The sequence below is a fragment of the Cibotium barometz genome, chromosome 52, assembly GCF_041138505.1.
Source record: "Cibotium barometz isolate CiBa-2024 chromosome 52, ASM4113850v1, whole genome shotgun sequence".
Taxonomy (NCBI): domain Eukaryota; kingdom Viridiplantae; phylum Streptophyta; class Polypodiopsida; order Cyatheales; family Cibotiaceae; genus Cibotium; species Cibotium barometz.
The window spans coordinates 32,257,031-32,273,568 of record NC_141097.1 but is presented as its reverse complement, the minus strand read 5'-3'; the positions used below and the strand labels follow the sequence as shown (position 1 = coordinate 32,273,568).

The following is a 16,538-nucleotide window of genomic DNA, read 5'->3' as shown; positions in this document are numbered from 1 at the left end:
TAGGATAGAAGAGGGACCTACTCTTGTCCGTAGGATAGAAGAGAGACTTCCTTTTGTAAAACGAGTAGTACCCGGATGAGCAAAGATGAACAAAAAGATAGTTCATACAGTAGAAGAGGGAGTTGCTCCTTTTCCTAGGATAGAAAAGGGACTTACTCCTGTTCATAGGATATAAGAGAGACTGTCTTTTAATAAGAGGAATAAGAGAGGAAGAGTACTATACCGAGTAGTGTGCATGGTGCCATTTTGCTAATGAGACTTACTCCTATTCATAAAATAGAAGAGAGATTTACTTTTAAGAGGAATGAGAGAGAGAGTACAGTACTGAGTAGTAGGTATGTTGCCATTTTGCTAATGAGATAGGTCCTATAAGGAGTAGTAGATATGTTGCCATTTTGCTAATGAGATAGGTCCTATAAGGAGAGTTAAGGCCATGACTTATGGCTATAACTGTTTGATGTTGCCTAAGAAGGAGAAGTGGACGTTAGACTATGTATCTAGAAATAGACTCTAGTCTTTACTTAATGGATTCTATCTGTCTGTGCATAATGTAGGAGAAGTGGAGGTTAGACTAGACTGTATCTAGGAATGGACTCTGATCTTTACTTAATGAAGGATTCCGTCTATATGTGCACAGAGTTCTATCTATATGATGTCCATAGTGCAAATGTGCATCTCATGTGTGGTTTACTTTAACATTGTTGAGCTTTCATTTATGTACTGTAATAGTAATTTTGGCCGGTGAATTTGTTGATGCTTCTACTGTCTTGCTGATTGTTGTGTAGGTGCTGCCATTGCAGGTGCTAGGGTGGTTCTACAGAGTGGATGCGTGCAACTAAAGAAGAGCTTCTTGGCGGCGGCGTGATGTGGGCCTATAACCTATGTTGGTGTGAAGTGTAGAGTGGCGGAGTTGCAAGGTCTAGTGAGAAGGTGCAAGGGGCATTACGTGTGTAGACTGCAGTCTAAAGATGGTTAACACAGTCAACATAGAGATACTCAAGATTACTCACACATACGGGTGGTGCTCACAACTGCAATGTGTTAATTAATGTGCCAGAATCGATTACATAAAGAAAAACCCCTTTTGTTGGACAAAATTTCTGGTAGTCTTCCACTAGCTAACTCCACTGACTGAGTAGACTTATAATGTTTCACCTAAGTGGAAGGCTCACCAAATGGATGGTAAGATTAAACAAACTAGAAATGCACAGGCTAAAAAAACTCTCATTTCTTGTAGTAACAGAACAAAATTAATATACACAACAATTTGACACGAGAATTATGCCAGTATTGGAAGATCCTCAACATACTACCTTCAACATATAACTCCTCAGACTTCCAGAAAACTCAGAATAGTGGAGACCTGCTACCTTCAACGTACTCCTCTTCCAGAAAACTCAGAATAGTGGAGACGCTTCAGGCTATCATCTAGTGCCCAAAATTACACATCCGTACGAATACCATTTCATAATCCACATACTTCGTCCAGTAGTCCCTGTACTGTTTCATTGCAACGTCGAGCCATGGCTTCATGTTACCATTGTAGTGGATAACAGCCGCTTTCTTGATTTTCTCTGTGCTGATATTTGGGTTGTAGCCGAGCCCAAGGACATGCCAAGACTTATCCAAGGGTTTGGTGGTCTTGTAGAATGTGATCAGTCCTGGTGGGAGGGTTCCAAGTTTCCACAGAGTTCGATTTTGATTCTGCAACACTCCATAAACAAAAAGAATGGATTAATACAAGTCAAATCTGTTTTCAGCTGATTTCTTATTAGTTTTTATGGATGAGTAGTCCTACAAGGAGCCCAATCAATCGTTTCAGATAATTCCAAGGATGGGGGAGCAAAACCACTCACCCGGGTTTGCCAGTAATGATACTTCTCAGTGCACTTCTCCTTTCTCCAGGCATCCAGGTCGAACATGTTCATGCCATAAGCCCATGCACACGCGTTGGGGTTGAGCTTCTTCTTGATGAGCGGATGGGAGAAGTTCATGTAGTTGCTGTAGCGATGGAAGGACCCAAGGCAGGTCTCCACAGCCGCATTCACTTTAGCATCCATGTCAACATCCCATAGCTCTGTGAGATCCTTCTGTATTACCACATCATCATCGAGGAAGAGAATGCGGTGGAGCTTCGGGTACATTTCAGCCAGGTAGAACCGAAGGTGCTTGAGCATGGATAGGTACGTAGGGTTCTGGAACTTGATATTGTGTGCATCTAATTTGGTGGCATTCTCCATCTGATTCTCAAAATACAACCTCTGTAGATTGGCTGATTCGATCTGCTGCAGAACTGGCACATAGGAAGAGTTGAGAAATGGGTAATCCTCTATAGTCTTCACCTCGATGTGAGAGACGTTGTTGGGAGGGCTCATTTTGAACCAGACCTTCATTGTCCACAAGTTCATCTTGTCGGTGACCACATGGAAGACATGCTTTTCAGGTTGTTTCGCGTTTCTGGCAGCAGAATTCACCACCACAGAGGCGGCGAGTACGTTGTCTGAGAAGACGGCATAGTGGTAGAGGTTGGGGTTCTCAAGCGGTTCCGCGGGAGATTCAAATTTCGAATACTTGTGCTCGTTTGAAATGCGCTCTTGCAGGAGGCGCATGGAGAGGCAGTGGAGGGCTGTAGGTGTGGATTTCGCGGCTATGAGGCCGGAGAAAGCACCTTTCTTTTTGGCCCGGGTGAGCTGATCTTTGACAGAGAAGATGGTGTCTTTGAGCTTCTGGACTTTCGGCTGGGTGTCTAGAACCTCCTTGGCCTCGGCCATCAACTGTCTGGTGAGCTTGATGCGCTGCTTGAGCTCCTTCTCAAACTGATTGAGAGCTTCTTCGTCTGCCGTAGTCGAAGCTTCTAGAGCCTTGAACTGCGGACGGGAGAGGAGAGCGGCTATGGCGTCCGCCTGGCCTGTGAGGCCGCGCAACTGCTTCAATGCCTCCAGCTTTGCCCTGCGAGCGTAGGAGGCGTAGGCGTTTAGCAGCGCCGTCTGGTCCCTCGCCTGCCCAAACAGCGCCTCCACCTTGGCCCTAAGCGGATCTCCCTCCGACCTTAGCGCCTTTATCGTCCACGCCACATACGATCGCAGATGCGAGGAGCCCATCTCCTGCTTCACCGCTTTGCCCATCTGATCCCACAAAAAACGCAAAGAAAAAATGTTAACTCCGGTTTAATCTTACTGAAACCCGCCATCAAACGTGCTTCACTGCCAACGTAAACAAGAAAGAACTGTTAGATCCTGCTTGATGCCCCTTAAATCCGCCATAAAAACCCACAGAACAAGAAGGAACTCTTAATCCTTGCGTAATCCCGCTCAAAACCTGCTCCGATTCCCAAGGAACTGTTAGTTCCTGCTCGATCCCGGGCAAAGCCATAAAATCTACCCGAATGCGCCCCACTTAAACAAAAAGGAATGGTTTATGATCACTAGTTTCCATGCTCATGCACTTGCCAACGAGAAAGTAGTGTTAACCCTGCTTAACCTCGATCAAATCCTTCATTGCAGAAACAGAAAGAAACTGTAATCCCTGCCCAACCCGCCAAAAAACCGGCGTTCAAACTACTAACCAAGCAGATTTCAAGCACATTATCACTCAAATACGCCACTGTTTAAGCTTCAATTATGAAGAAACTGATCATGGTTGATTATGTCTTTCAGTTTCAATAACCTTTAGCTTAAGTACACTCTAGCCTTGATTACTTCTGCTCTCATGGCATCTAATTCTAAACCAACTATGACTCGAATTCCGCTGTTCAACTCTCTTTCCGTCTGTATTTTGCAAATTTCAATCTGGATACCACCGTTTCCATGCTTGTTAATCCGAAGCGCCGAGTTTCAGTTGACCTGGCGCCATTGAGCCTGCCAAGCCCACCCTTAAGCCTGCTCTCATGCTTCACGCCATTAAAATTGCTCCTAATTCGGCATTTCCAAGAAAATAATTGCCAAATACGGCTACGTCTGGTTCAATTAAGGTGCGGCCTGAAACGCGTTTCATGTCGAAGCTCAATTACGCTCGGAAAACACGGTCTGTTTTTGAGAGACAACACACACACACACACACACACACACTCTCTCTGTGTCTCCAAGAGAGAGAGAGACTTGTTTTACTTACGGGATGCAATACGGGCTGGGAATGAGCGATGTTGTAGAAGAGCAGCGCAGGCGCTGTGACAAAGATCAGCACGAGCATTGTGGACGCAAAGAGGCGATGCGACGAAGCCTTGCCCCTGCCGTCGCCTTCTCGACTACGCATCATCGCCATAGCCAAATGCGAAAGAGAAAACTTCTAGAGAAGCGAGCTCATTTCTTTTTTGAAAATGTCGGGATTCAGACCGAGTCCGCGGACAAGGTACCTTAAAGCCACTTGTCCGGGCATTCTTCCACAAAAGGCCGGACCCTTCAAGATGTTTCTCGTGTGTCTTCAAGAATTTTCTCATAAGGCTGTCTATAATAAGGTCATGTGTCTCTCATGTACATTTAAAATGGATAGTACCAAGGAGACGAATTCAAATAACCTAGTTAGTCTAGTCACAATGAAGTCACTTGTATTATGTTTAGAAATACCACAAGGGTATATGCATGAATAGGTGGACCAAAAACATGTCTCCCAGACATTAGGTCCTACACATTAGTTTACAATCGGTTGTGAAACACTTCTAGGCATAGTTAGAGAATCAAAACATGTTCATTAAAGCTTACTAAACATTTGAAATGTCTAAAAACAATAAATAAGTTACTAAATATGACTTATTATTCTATTATATGCACAAATAGTGGTCTTCTTCAATTAGTTGAAACCAATGAGATGAGCAACTGGTTGAAACTGTACCACCTTATCATGCTTTCACCCACAAATATTTTTCGTGAAAAATCAATCCATATATGCATATGACACTAACAAGTTGGGCAATTCATTCTTAACGTTACTATGAAGAAACATGAACAACGACACACAAAAAAATGATTTTGATTGTTCTTGAACATGAAAAATGCTATTAGACATGCAAGGGCTATAATTATAAGATAATTTTTCAAGAATAATATGTATGATCATCGATCGTTGAATGTAGATGAAACCTCACACAAAATCCTTACACAACATATTAACCAACATCGATGTTTGATTAAGTTAACCATTTTGATTGTTGAATGTAACACACACAATCCTTACACAACATATTAACCAACATCGATGTTTGATTAAGCTAACCATTTTAACTACAAGAACAATTCTCTATGCATGTGTGTGAAAAAATATCATACATAAGGTATGGTGGAGAGATGACACAATTCTCTCCTCAATGGAGGAATGTGCCCTTTCCCCATTTAGAAAAATCACTTTCAGTGTTAAAAGTGTAGAGAATGGATTCTCCACAGCGCTACATAACATGGAGCATTATACTTATGTTGTATAATCTTGCACTTGTTGTTTTTTATGCCTTTTATTTTCCATGTAGTCCCTTCTTCTTGTCTCGGCGGATGCTTAAAGATGTTGAATTACAAAAAAATAATCTTGCACTTGTTGTTTTTTATGCCTTTTATTTTCCATGTAGTCCCTTCTTCTTGTCTCGACGGATGCTTAAAGATGTTGAATTACAAAAAAATATAATAAAATTAAAGGAAGAGATTTTTAGACTAATTGTAAATTATGGATCCTAAAGCTAAAGTAGTAGAAGATTAGAAACACATAGTGCGGCATGGTGTATTTACATCACATGAAAATCCACCTTTACCTATTTACATAAAATAAAGTGCATGTATACATGTGTAACCAAATGAGACACACATTCTACATGAACAATCCTAAGGATGTTCATGAAAATCCACCACTACCTATATACATGGACCACGTACAAAGTGCAAGTATATATGTGCAACCAAATGAGACACATTCTACATGAATATTCCTAAGAATGATGAGTGTCATGAATTAAAATCATAGGGTCACGCTAGTGTCGTGCACATAGTAGGAATTTGGTGCAAGTACAGTGCAACCATTTTATGGCAATATGCTAGGGCTGGGAACCCATCAAATACAATGCCATCCACCCATGAGATCGTACAAAATGAAAACATAAAACCATGTGGGCACAAGAATGTCCACACTCCACTGGCACAAGACACGGGGTAGGCCTAACACTGCCCACCATCAAAAAGATATGTCGATGAAGCTCCAGCATTTGCTACATGCTAATGTACTCGAAATGGCACAACACCTCAAGAACTCGAAATGATGAACATGGCACATTATCTCCACACTACTTAGATTGAGACATTCACATTAGTGCCATGTTTGTGCATTAATATGTGTGCGATATTGCTTACATAACCAATTTGACTACAATAACAAACAAAGGACAAACATTAATACATGTGTGTGTGTGTGTGTGTGTGTGTGCATTAGTGCTTATACATAAGTTCTTAGACGTTTCGGTTCTGCGTTTCGTTTTGTCTTTGTGACGGGGTGAAACGTTTCATACCAAAACTTTATGTTTTGACATGAAATGTTTCGCGGTGACGTTGGTGTATCCACATTAATACATGAAGACAATAACACACAAAGGATGTGAAGACAATAACAAACAAAGCACAAACATTAATACATGTGTGTATGTGTGTGCATTAGTGCTTAGACACATTAGGAACTCAATGGAGTCTTCTTGGGCCCTTTAATTTGGACGTTTAGTGAAATGCTTAAAATGCTAATCCATCTTTGACCAAGCCTAGAGGCCTAGTCCTAAAAGCATATATTTGATTTTTCACAAAAAAAAAAAAAAAAAAGGAGATATTCCTAGATCTGGCCACCTAGGTGACTTTAAAGCTTTGTAATGGGCTGTCAGTCAGTAATCATAGCCTGCAGCAACCTTTTCGAACTCCAAACATTCCAAAAATTTGTCACTTTCTTCCCCCCTTTTTTGTGTGTACACCAGATCTCTTTCTCTCTCTAAATCTTCTCTCTAAAATGCCCTGCACTCCTTCTCCATGGAAAAAAGCGTCTTTCTCTACTCCAAAAGCCATAGCTAACAGATCTGCACTCCTAAATGAGCCTTCTCTCTCCAAACCCACAGTAGTAGCCATGGCTTGCAGGGAAGAAGCTTACCATGAGCATTCTCTCTACAGTACTTGGTCCTCTCTCCATAGCTAGCAGGTCTGTACTCCTAAATGAGCCTTCTCTCTCCAAACCCACAGTAGTAGCCATGGCTTGCAAGGAAGAAGCTTACCAGGAGCATTCTTTCTACAATACTTGGTTCTCTCTCCAAACCCACAGTAGTAGCACAAAAGAACCTTTTCATGAAGTATTCTCTCTCTATATTGCTTAGCAGCCATAGCTTGCATTAAAGAAGCTTCCCATGATGCATTGTCTCCTTTGCATTTTCGTCTCACCATTGCCAACCCTCTCTATGTTTCTTTGGCTCCCTTTCTGGCTTCTTTCTCTATCCACAATGCAGCTCTAGAGAAGCAACCCTCATCTCCATTCTTCCCATTATTTTTTGATACCATATCCTGCTCCTTCCACTCCTATTCAACCCAAGCTTACAAGCCTACTTTCTTGTAGATGGCACTACAAGACATCACCAATAAGCCTTCTAAGATCCGCCTTCAGGTTGATTTGGAGACAGAATACGCAACCCTACGCAGTAGGCATGTTGCACCCAATATTTCATACGATCAGCTTCGAATGCAAGGAGCAAAGGCCATTGATCTTTGGATTGATGGAAATCTTTATCCACCAGATCCAATATCTGGTGCCCCTCCACCATTCAAAAGCATTACAAGTTTTCTTATGTTTGTTGGTGATGGTTTCAATGGGCTTCTTGGCTATTGTAGGAGATTACACATGTTGTGGCTAGATGAGGCAGCTGAAAAGAGGCAAACACAATTTGTCTTCGACCAGCTTCAAGCGGCATCGACTAAGCAGATCAATGGTTTGATGCAGAGGATTAAAGAGCTCTCAGAGGAGCTTGAGGTGCAGAAGAATAATCTAGCGGATCGTGTGCGCACAATAAATCAATTTATCGATAATTATGTTCGTCTTCAACACTCCATTCGTAATCTTCGGCGTCGTGTTCACCATTTCACTCACCTTCCCATGGGATATCACGCAAGGCAAAGAAAACGTAAAGCTGTTGGGTTGCTTTCAAAGACAGCAGGCGTATGCAAGAGGCGTAAACAAACAACCAGGTAAAAATTTTTGTAGGAATTATAGCAGCTTTGAGAAGCAATTAATGAATAAAGCATCTCTCATGGTTGACCATTGTGATTGTAGGGCTTGTGCAACAGCTATACTAGGATGTAACAACGCTGAGGACAATGTTAATGCCTCCCTTCTTCAGCATGTCCTTCAGGAGAAGGATATTATGGAAATGATAACAGGTTCTGGTAATGATAAGCTGCGGGAGACCCTTCGTCAACATTTCTTGAAGGAAATCAAAGAAATTATCACCCCCAAATAGATGCTTGATATATGTGACTCAGCAGGTATTAGCCAGAAAGGTTACAAAGCAATGTACAGGTCAATCACTTTAGGGTTGCGAGCAAAGGGAGTTATGCAATCCTTGCTTCCAACACTTTATAGCTTACAGATGGCAAAGAAGTGTGCTAATGGTGATATTGCATCCATGTTCGAGGGTGGGTACAAGTGGGTGGAGGATATTATGCCAATGTACAGGTCAATCACTTTAGGGTTGCGAGCAAAGGGAGTTATGCAATATTACTTTAAGGTTACAAAGCAATGTACAGGTCAATCACTTTAGGGTTGCGAGCAAAGGGAGTTATGCAATCCTTGCTTCCAACACTTTATAGCTTACAGATGGCAAAGAAGTGTGCTAATGGTGATATTGCATCCATGTTCGAGGGTGGGTACAAGTGGGTACAAGTGGGTACAAGTGGGTGGAGGATATTATGCCAATGCCAACAATCAAACCCTTTGAATACAATGCATATAACAATGTCTACATTGACATGGAAGTGCTACAAAAAGCAATGATTCAGTACTATGGCCTCACACTTGAAGAGACAGGTGGAAATGCCGTGTTTGTCTTGAAGCTGGATGAATGTCAAGTGGTTAAAGGTCAAAGATTGGAGCGTGTTAGTTTAACCTTGATGAGCCGAGCACTTAGAGGAAGGCCTTTAGAGACCCAAGAGTTGGATGCAACTGAAGACAGCAACAATAGGGGTCAAGGGCATAAGCAAGACTACTACGGCATTCAATCAGAGAAGAACATCTGGTGGCAAGCAGCATGGGTCCTCCCAAAAGAGAACCATGATACCTTGAGGTGGTATTTTGAACGGTCTGGAATTCAACATGTCGTCTCTTGTCAGGTCAATGGTCAGAAGCTTGATGTTCCCGGAATAGACTGCTTTAACGTTGAATGACACTTGGGTGGCGATCTAAAAACCTTAAAGTGTATGTTGGGTTGTAAAACAGGTGCGAATACTATATTCTCATGTGTTTACTGTTGTCATTCCAAGACAGCAGTAGACTCAAGAGTAAAAGGGAAACAACCTAGCAAAGGCAAAAGTCAAAAACAGGTGGGTGCAAAAAAAGCAATCGTTTTTGATGCTGAACAGAGGAAAGGATCAAAGGTATGGCATAATGGCATATTAAGTTGTGACCAGAGCAAGCCACCTAGTCGTGACCAGGAGGACAATGCTTGGAACCCAATCTTGGAAATTCCACTATGTCAAGTGCATGTGTGCACATTACATGCAAGACTCAGGATTTTGGATAAGCTATTGATGCTCCACATAAACTATGTCTGGAACATGGAGCCCGAAGATCGACGAGAAGAGTCAATACGTGCACTAGAGGGTGTACTTTCCTCTATGGGATTACATGCTGGAGCAGTGGTCTTGACAAAGGACAGAAAATCAAACCCTACACAAGACAACCCTAATAAAATTTGCATGGGTGGATCAAAGGCAAGACACTTGCTATCAAACCACTTGGGTTCTCATAGCCACACTGACTTTGAAATTTGGAAGAAGATATGTGATGTCACAACATATCGAGGAAATGATGCCAGGCTTGGCCTAAAACGTGCACATGTATGGGAGGTGTGTAATAAAATGGTCGATCTTCTAGAGCAACCTCACCTGGATGACCATGGTATTGAGGCACTTAAACAAGCCACTTGTAGATTCACAGAAGAAATGGTCGAGGCATGGGGAGAAACACACATTACTCACTACATGGTAATGTTGTATTTATTGTGTTCTTGTAGTATGTTCTTCATACTGTTTGTTGACTTTTTGTAATTTTCTATGCAGCATATATTGTATGCACATGGGCCATACTTTCTCGATAGATATGGCTCTTTAGCACTTTGGAGCAATCAAGGCATGGAGAAATCACATTACCAAGCAAAGGCCGTGTATTTTAAGGGCACTTGCCATGGTGGTGGCAAAGTCAAGAGTAATGCACTCCATGAAATGTTCAACTGGTTCTATCGCGTTCTGGTTGGCAAAAAAAGGCAGAAAAGTCACGATAATTTGTCTCTTAGGCGTCAAATAATGAAAACTGTTAATGCAAGAAGAACTGAAGGATACAACAGATCAAATGCTAGGGAGAGACTACGACAGTGGGTAGCAAGCAAGCATCGGTGTGGTTCCTCATGGGCTTAAACTCTCTGATTATAATCTTTTTGTGTTTTTAAATTTTCTAAAAGTTCTAAAAAATTATATTTATAGACATATTTAAGTCATTTTTCATTTATAGCCACCACATTTCAATTTCTTCTAAAATCTTATAATATCTTATGTCTTATATATATATATATATATCCTATACATCTTTTATATATATATATGTATATATATGTATATATATATCATTCAATAGCCCCAGAATCTTATATATATATATATAGGTACACACACACACACATATATATATGTATATATATACATATATGTGAGTGTGTTTACATCTATAAATACAATATATGTATGTATATACATATATGTACATATATGTATATACATACATATATGTACATATATATATACATATATGTGAGTGTGTTTACATCTATAAATACAATATTTTTTCATACCGCTCTAACCCAATCTCGATTACTTTTTTTAATCACGATCTCAATTAAAATAAATCCTAAACAATTTTTTCTATGAACACATGAACAAAATCTTAAAATTGCGAGGCTTGAAATGGTATATCACAAGTACGCCAGGGAAAATCACAACTTACAATGCACAACAAAAAAATTTTATTAAACTTGGAAGAGAAGTTTGCATTACATCTTTTTAATAAGCTCTTGGAAGAGCTCAGGAGAGAGAGTTCTAGAGGCTGGTTTCTGGCCTAAGCTTTGGAATACATCACTCGGCTCATTGATTCCTTGAGCCTGAGAAAGGGCACAATGGCCTAAAACTGAGCCGGGATGGTTGCCCGTGAAGCAATACAAGGCAGCTTCCCTAGCTACCAAAATACATTTATTTATGTTCGAGGCTAAGGGGTTCTCCGACAAGACTGCACTAAGTGCTTTACATTTTAGGAGCTCGGCATAGGCGATCTCTGCATATTCTAAATGAAAAACCCGCACTATGTCGGCTCTGAGGGCAAGTATGTAGTGCCAAAGGGATGCATCTCGACCCTCTGACTTTGGCCGCGTTTCTCCTACGCGCATAGCAAACTTGTCCACTTCAAAAGCAGTCTGTCAACATGTCAATATAGAAGTTAGGAAGCGTGAAATGATACAAAAAATAATTTGCTTTACAACTAAGAAGTAAGGACATACCTCAGTTGCATCGTCACTTGCAACTAGTTGCTCATTCGTCAAGTTTATGCTTGCTTGGTCTTGAGCATCGCCAGCAACCAAGGGCATGTGTGGTTCAAAGGCATGTGTGGTTCAAAGGCAGCTACGCTCTCATAGAATTGCACTTCTTGCTTTATTTCAACCAACGAGCGCTTTGGCCACTACAACTTCCAAGGTACTGCTACCAATATCATATGCAAGCGCTTTTGTGAGGTTGTCATCTTCAAAAGAGATTTTCACTTTTCCTTTATCTTGACCCCCAGCATTCACGGCAATAATAGAAAGTGCCTTATCCTCACGAAACCCGAGTGTCTTGGCAATGTCATCCAAAAACAAATACTCTTTCCAATCAATAATGATTGGATGCAAAGACATGATAACAAGGTCTGGGACCTCCTCGAGTACTTCATCGCCCTCTAGAACTAGGTCCGCCGGAACCTCCTCGGGGACATTATCTTGTAGAGCCACCAATGCCATTGAGGCCTCCCATTGTTCTGTAACATTCTCTTCCTCAGCATGGGCCTCTTGGACCTGCTCCATTAGCTTTACTTTGCCCTTTTCTTTTTCCTTGCCACTTTCTTTCGCCACACCCTCTTGTAACAGAAGGACCAAAACCATGTCCCAGCTTAGGAAAGAAGTGCCGATGTTGCCCATTTGTAGATCTAGGAGTAAGTCTTCCTCCTCATTTTTGTAGTCCTTTTCTGTGAGGGATTTTAAAAACCTGGATAGGCGAAATCTAAAATTCTTGTCTTCCCTGAATATGTACTTGATGAGGTCAACTAGAACCCATAAGCCCTCATCACCCTCAAACATGATGGAGTACGTGCTGATGTGTTCATCCATATACTGAATGACATCTGTAAAAGCATCCGCGTGTAGATGCATTGTTGCACGTACATCAATTGCTCCCTCAAACATAGGGACGATCTCATCAACCCTATGAAGTAACTCAAGCTTTCCTAGCTGTGCAATAAGTGCGTCAAGTAGAGGTGCCATGTCTATGAGTGATTGGAGGAAATAGAGAGTGTGTGATACAGAAAGGTGTGCGAAATTAAGAGCAAGTGTTAGGAGAGAACGATAATTGTCAATTGATGTAAATGAGTAAAGTATCGTTTATAAATGGGCGACCTTGTTATAAAATTTTTAAAAACTTTTAAAATTTGTAAGTACCAAAAAATTTTTAAAAAATGGTATGCGAAAGCAAGAACGTATCCTTCCATCGCAAGGTCATTTCCAATTTACTAGTGGCTCACGCCACAGATGCTTGTGTGACCTTCCATCGCAAGGTCATTTCCAATTTACTAGTGGCTCACGCCACAGATGCTTGTGTGACCAACCTTACACTATCACAAAAAAATAAAACCGCACAAGACAATTGAAAAACCTTAATAAGACAGTGAGGCAAAAAAATTGAAATTGTATTTACTTCAATTCAAGATTACATATCCAGTGGTTATCTGATAGCTACATAGCCAGGGAAAGTAATTTCTCTACAAAGAAAAGATCGTTCCTGCCTTTTGCGCACTACTCTACCATTGATTATCAAAGCAAAATCACCACTGAGTGAGAATCGAAGAACTAAGTAGTCACGTAAGTTGGCAAGGGACCAGTCATCATTCACAGTAACATCTTCTACATCCCCACCTTGCATGGATATATGTAGCACACCCTATTCTGTAGAGGTTGTGTCGGAGTCTAACGCCTCCCATTCTCCATTTGTAAGCTTCCATCGCCTGTAAGGAAACGCAATGGACAACTGTTGCTTGGCAATATGATAGCGCATCACAACCTTCTCAACAATTACTCCGCATCTGATGGTGTCTCCATTGTGTTGAACAACTTTTTTATCCCATGCAGGTGATAAGAAACAAGTCAGAGCTCTCTCCCCCTTTGCAATCCATAAAGTTGGGGTACGATGTGTGTCACTTGTACGGAACAGGTACACAAAGAGGTGTAGAGGTATGAAGCAGGTTATGGTTGCTTTGTGAGATCCATATGTGCACTTCATAGCATTTTGCACCTTGCTTTCGATCTGCAAACAAGCCATGGCCACTGAAGCATTGTCTGGAATCGGCCATTCAATAGATGTGAGAGTTGGCGTAGGTTTTGGAACTAATTTTCCAGTACCATTTGCTGTCGTGGGAACCACATATGTATCCTCATAGAAGAAGATGTTTCGTGCAAGAAGTTGTGCAGCTGGACACCCTCCAAAGATTAAACTACCAAGCTCCACATGGTATGCTTCAACAAAGGTTCCTGAAATTGCCTCCATAGGCTCCCATTCACTATAGTTTGAGGGAAAAATATCTACGCACAGGAACCCAAGAACAATCGAAGCAATGCTCAGTATACCATTATTAGCACACAATTGATTTAAAAACAAGAATATAAAGTGGTGAAATAACTTACAATTTGCAGGAAATCGTTGACGTTGGTCATGGTCTGCTAGTTTCAGCTCTGTTGCCTTGTAAACATGTTGGACCTTGGCTAGCTTTTTTCCATCACGATCTTGTTTGAGCTCCAATATCCGCCCTTTCCAATGGTGACTTTGTATATCAACGTATCGCTTTGACACCTTGTGGGTTCCTCTTGTACTAGGCTGCATCGTAATCCAATTCCACTTCTCGTACTGTTTGATGTTCCAGTGCCCATCCTCATCTTGACCACTGCTACAAGAGAGAGATTGAATACTGATCGGAGGCCTTCGAGCTCTAGAAGAAGACATCAGATGTATATATTAGAGAGATTATAAACCTTGATGGCAAAGAAAAATAGAATGGTGAGAAAAAAACTTAGACTAGGGAGATGTAAAAAAGAGGAGTTGTAGAGCAAGTTCCAAGCGCTTGGCTGTGCTATTACTACACTTTGAAAGAGGATATTGGAGGGGATGAGAGGAGACAATGAGTAAGATTATGAGAGCCAAAGCATTTGCAACTCAAGCTTCCATAGCTTGGCTCCACTGTTACACTCTGTAAAAGGAGGTTGGACAAGGTAGAAGGATGTAAGTGAGGATCAAACTTCCCTAGCTTCTGAGAGGAGGTTGCAGATCAAGCTTCCATAGCTAAGCTCTGCTGTTACACTCTGTAAAAGGAGGTTGGACAAGGAAGATGGATGAAGTAAGGAAATGTAAGTGAGGATCAAACTTCTATAGCCTCTGAGAGGAGGTTGCAGATCAAGCTTCCATAGCTAAGCTCTGCTGTTACACTCTGTAAAAGGAGGTTGGACAAGGAAGATGGATGAAGTAAGGAAATGTAAGTGAGGATCAAACTTCTATAGCCTCTGAGAGGAGGTTGCAGATCAAGCTTCCATAGCTAAGCTTTGCTGTTACACTCTGTAAAAGGAGGTTGGACAAGGAAGAAGGATGAAGGAAGGAAATGTAAGTGAGGATCAAACTTCCATAGCTTCTAAGAGGAGGTTGCAGATCAAGCTTCCATAGCTATAGATCTAGGTTTCTGAGTGAAGAGAGAGGTAGATCAAGAGGTAGATAGCTAAAAGAAGTAGTCTAGAGAGTGAAAAACGCCTTGCTATGAGAAAGGGGGAAGAGCGAGCGTTTTGGAGGGAACGTGGGAGAGAGGGATAGTGGAAAGTGAAGGGGAATGTGCATTGAATGCATGGGAACTCGTTTTTGGGCCTCTATCACTTTAGAGACCTTAGTTAATGATGGCTGCAGGCTGCTGGCAGACTGCAGCTATCCTTTTCTATATAAAATAGGGGAAAAATGCATATACGTTTTAAATTTTTGAGTTTTAGTTGATTTTGAAAATTTAAAAAGAGCCTATTTAGCCTATTATTCTAAGTTTGACCACTACCTTCTAGGCTCTTACAAACCATTGGTTTCAGTCCACATGTAATCTCCCTATTTGTCTATTTCTTAATCACCTCCATTAGGCAATGGCAAATTAAAGGGCCCAAAAAGACTCCATTGAGTTCCTAATGATAAGCGCATATATGCGCTAATATATGTGTATACACATAACCAAGACAAGACTCAAGAGATGAAGTAAAATGGGTAGAATAGTCAATGGATATGTGGTATATATAGTCAATGGGTAGTAGAATGGTGATTCCACCATAAATATACCTAAGCTATATAGATAGGAGATAAAGAAAACTATGGATATGCCTAGTTTCAAAGCTATATACCTAAATCTAAAGCGTGATAGAATCATGAATGTTGATTTCACCATGCATGGCTATGCAAAATCTTATCATAATGAATGGAGTGAAAGAGAGGATCAAGCTAGCTGAGCTTCGATACCACCTGTGAAACAGTGGCACAGACGTTCGACTATCTCAACACTATCTCCCCCTACCATTCTTAGGGAACATAAGTGCTCAAAGGGCCGTTTGAATCAGTGGCACTGAGCACAAATGCTTGGGTTGTTCTAGCAACAAATCTATATTCTAGAATCTATGATATGGGAACCTGGAAGTATAACAATGCCACCCGAACTAGTGACAAAGTTGTACACAGGTGGTGCCTAAAGAGAAGAGGGAAAGACCCGAAAGTGATACATTGCCACCCGAAATAGTGACAGAGTACTCACACGGGTGAATACAAATAAAAACCTGGAAGTGCACAATGCCACCCAAATCTAAAGCGTGATAGAATCATGAATGTTGATTTCACCATGCATGGCTATGCAAAATCTTATCATAATGAATGGAGTGAAAGAGAGGATCAAGCTAGCTGAGCTTCGATACCACCTGTGAAACAGTGGCACAGACGTTCGACTATCTCAACACTATCTCCCCCTACCATTCCTAG

At 41.3% G+C, this 16,538-nt stretch overlaps 1 pseudogene; it reads right to left on the bottom strand.

The window, feature by feature from the left end:
• Positions 1-1,428: 1,428 nt before the first annotated feature.
• Positions 1,429-4,260, bottom strand: LOC147609063 (galacturonosyltransferase 8 pseudogene; annotated as a pseudogene).
• Between the last annotated feature and the right edge of the window lie 12,278 nt (positions 4,261-16,538).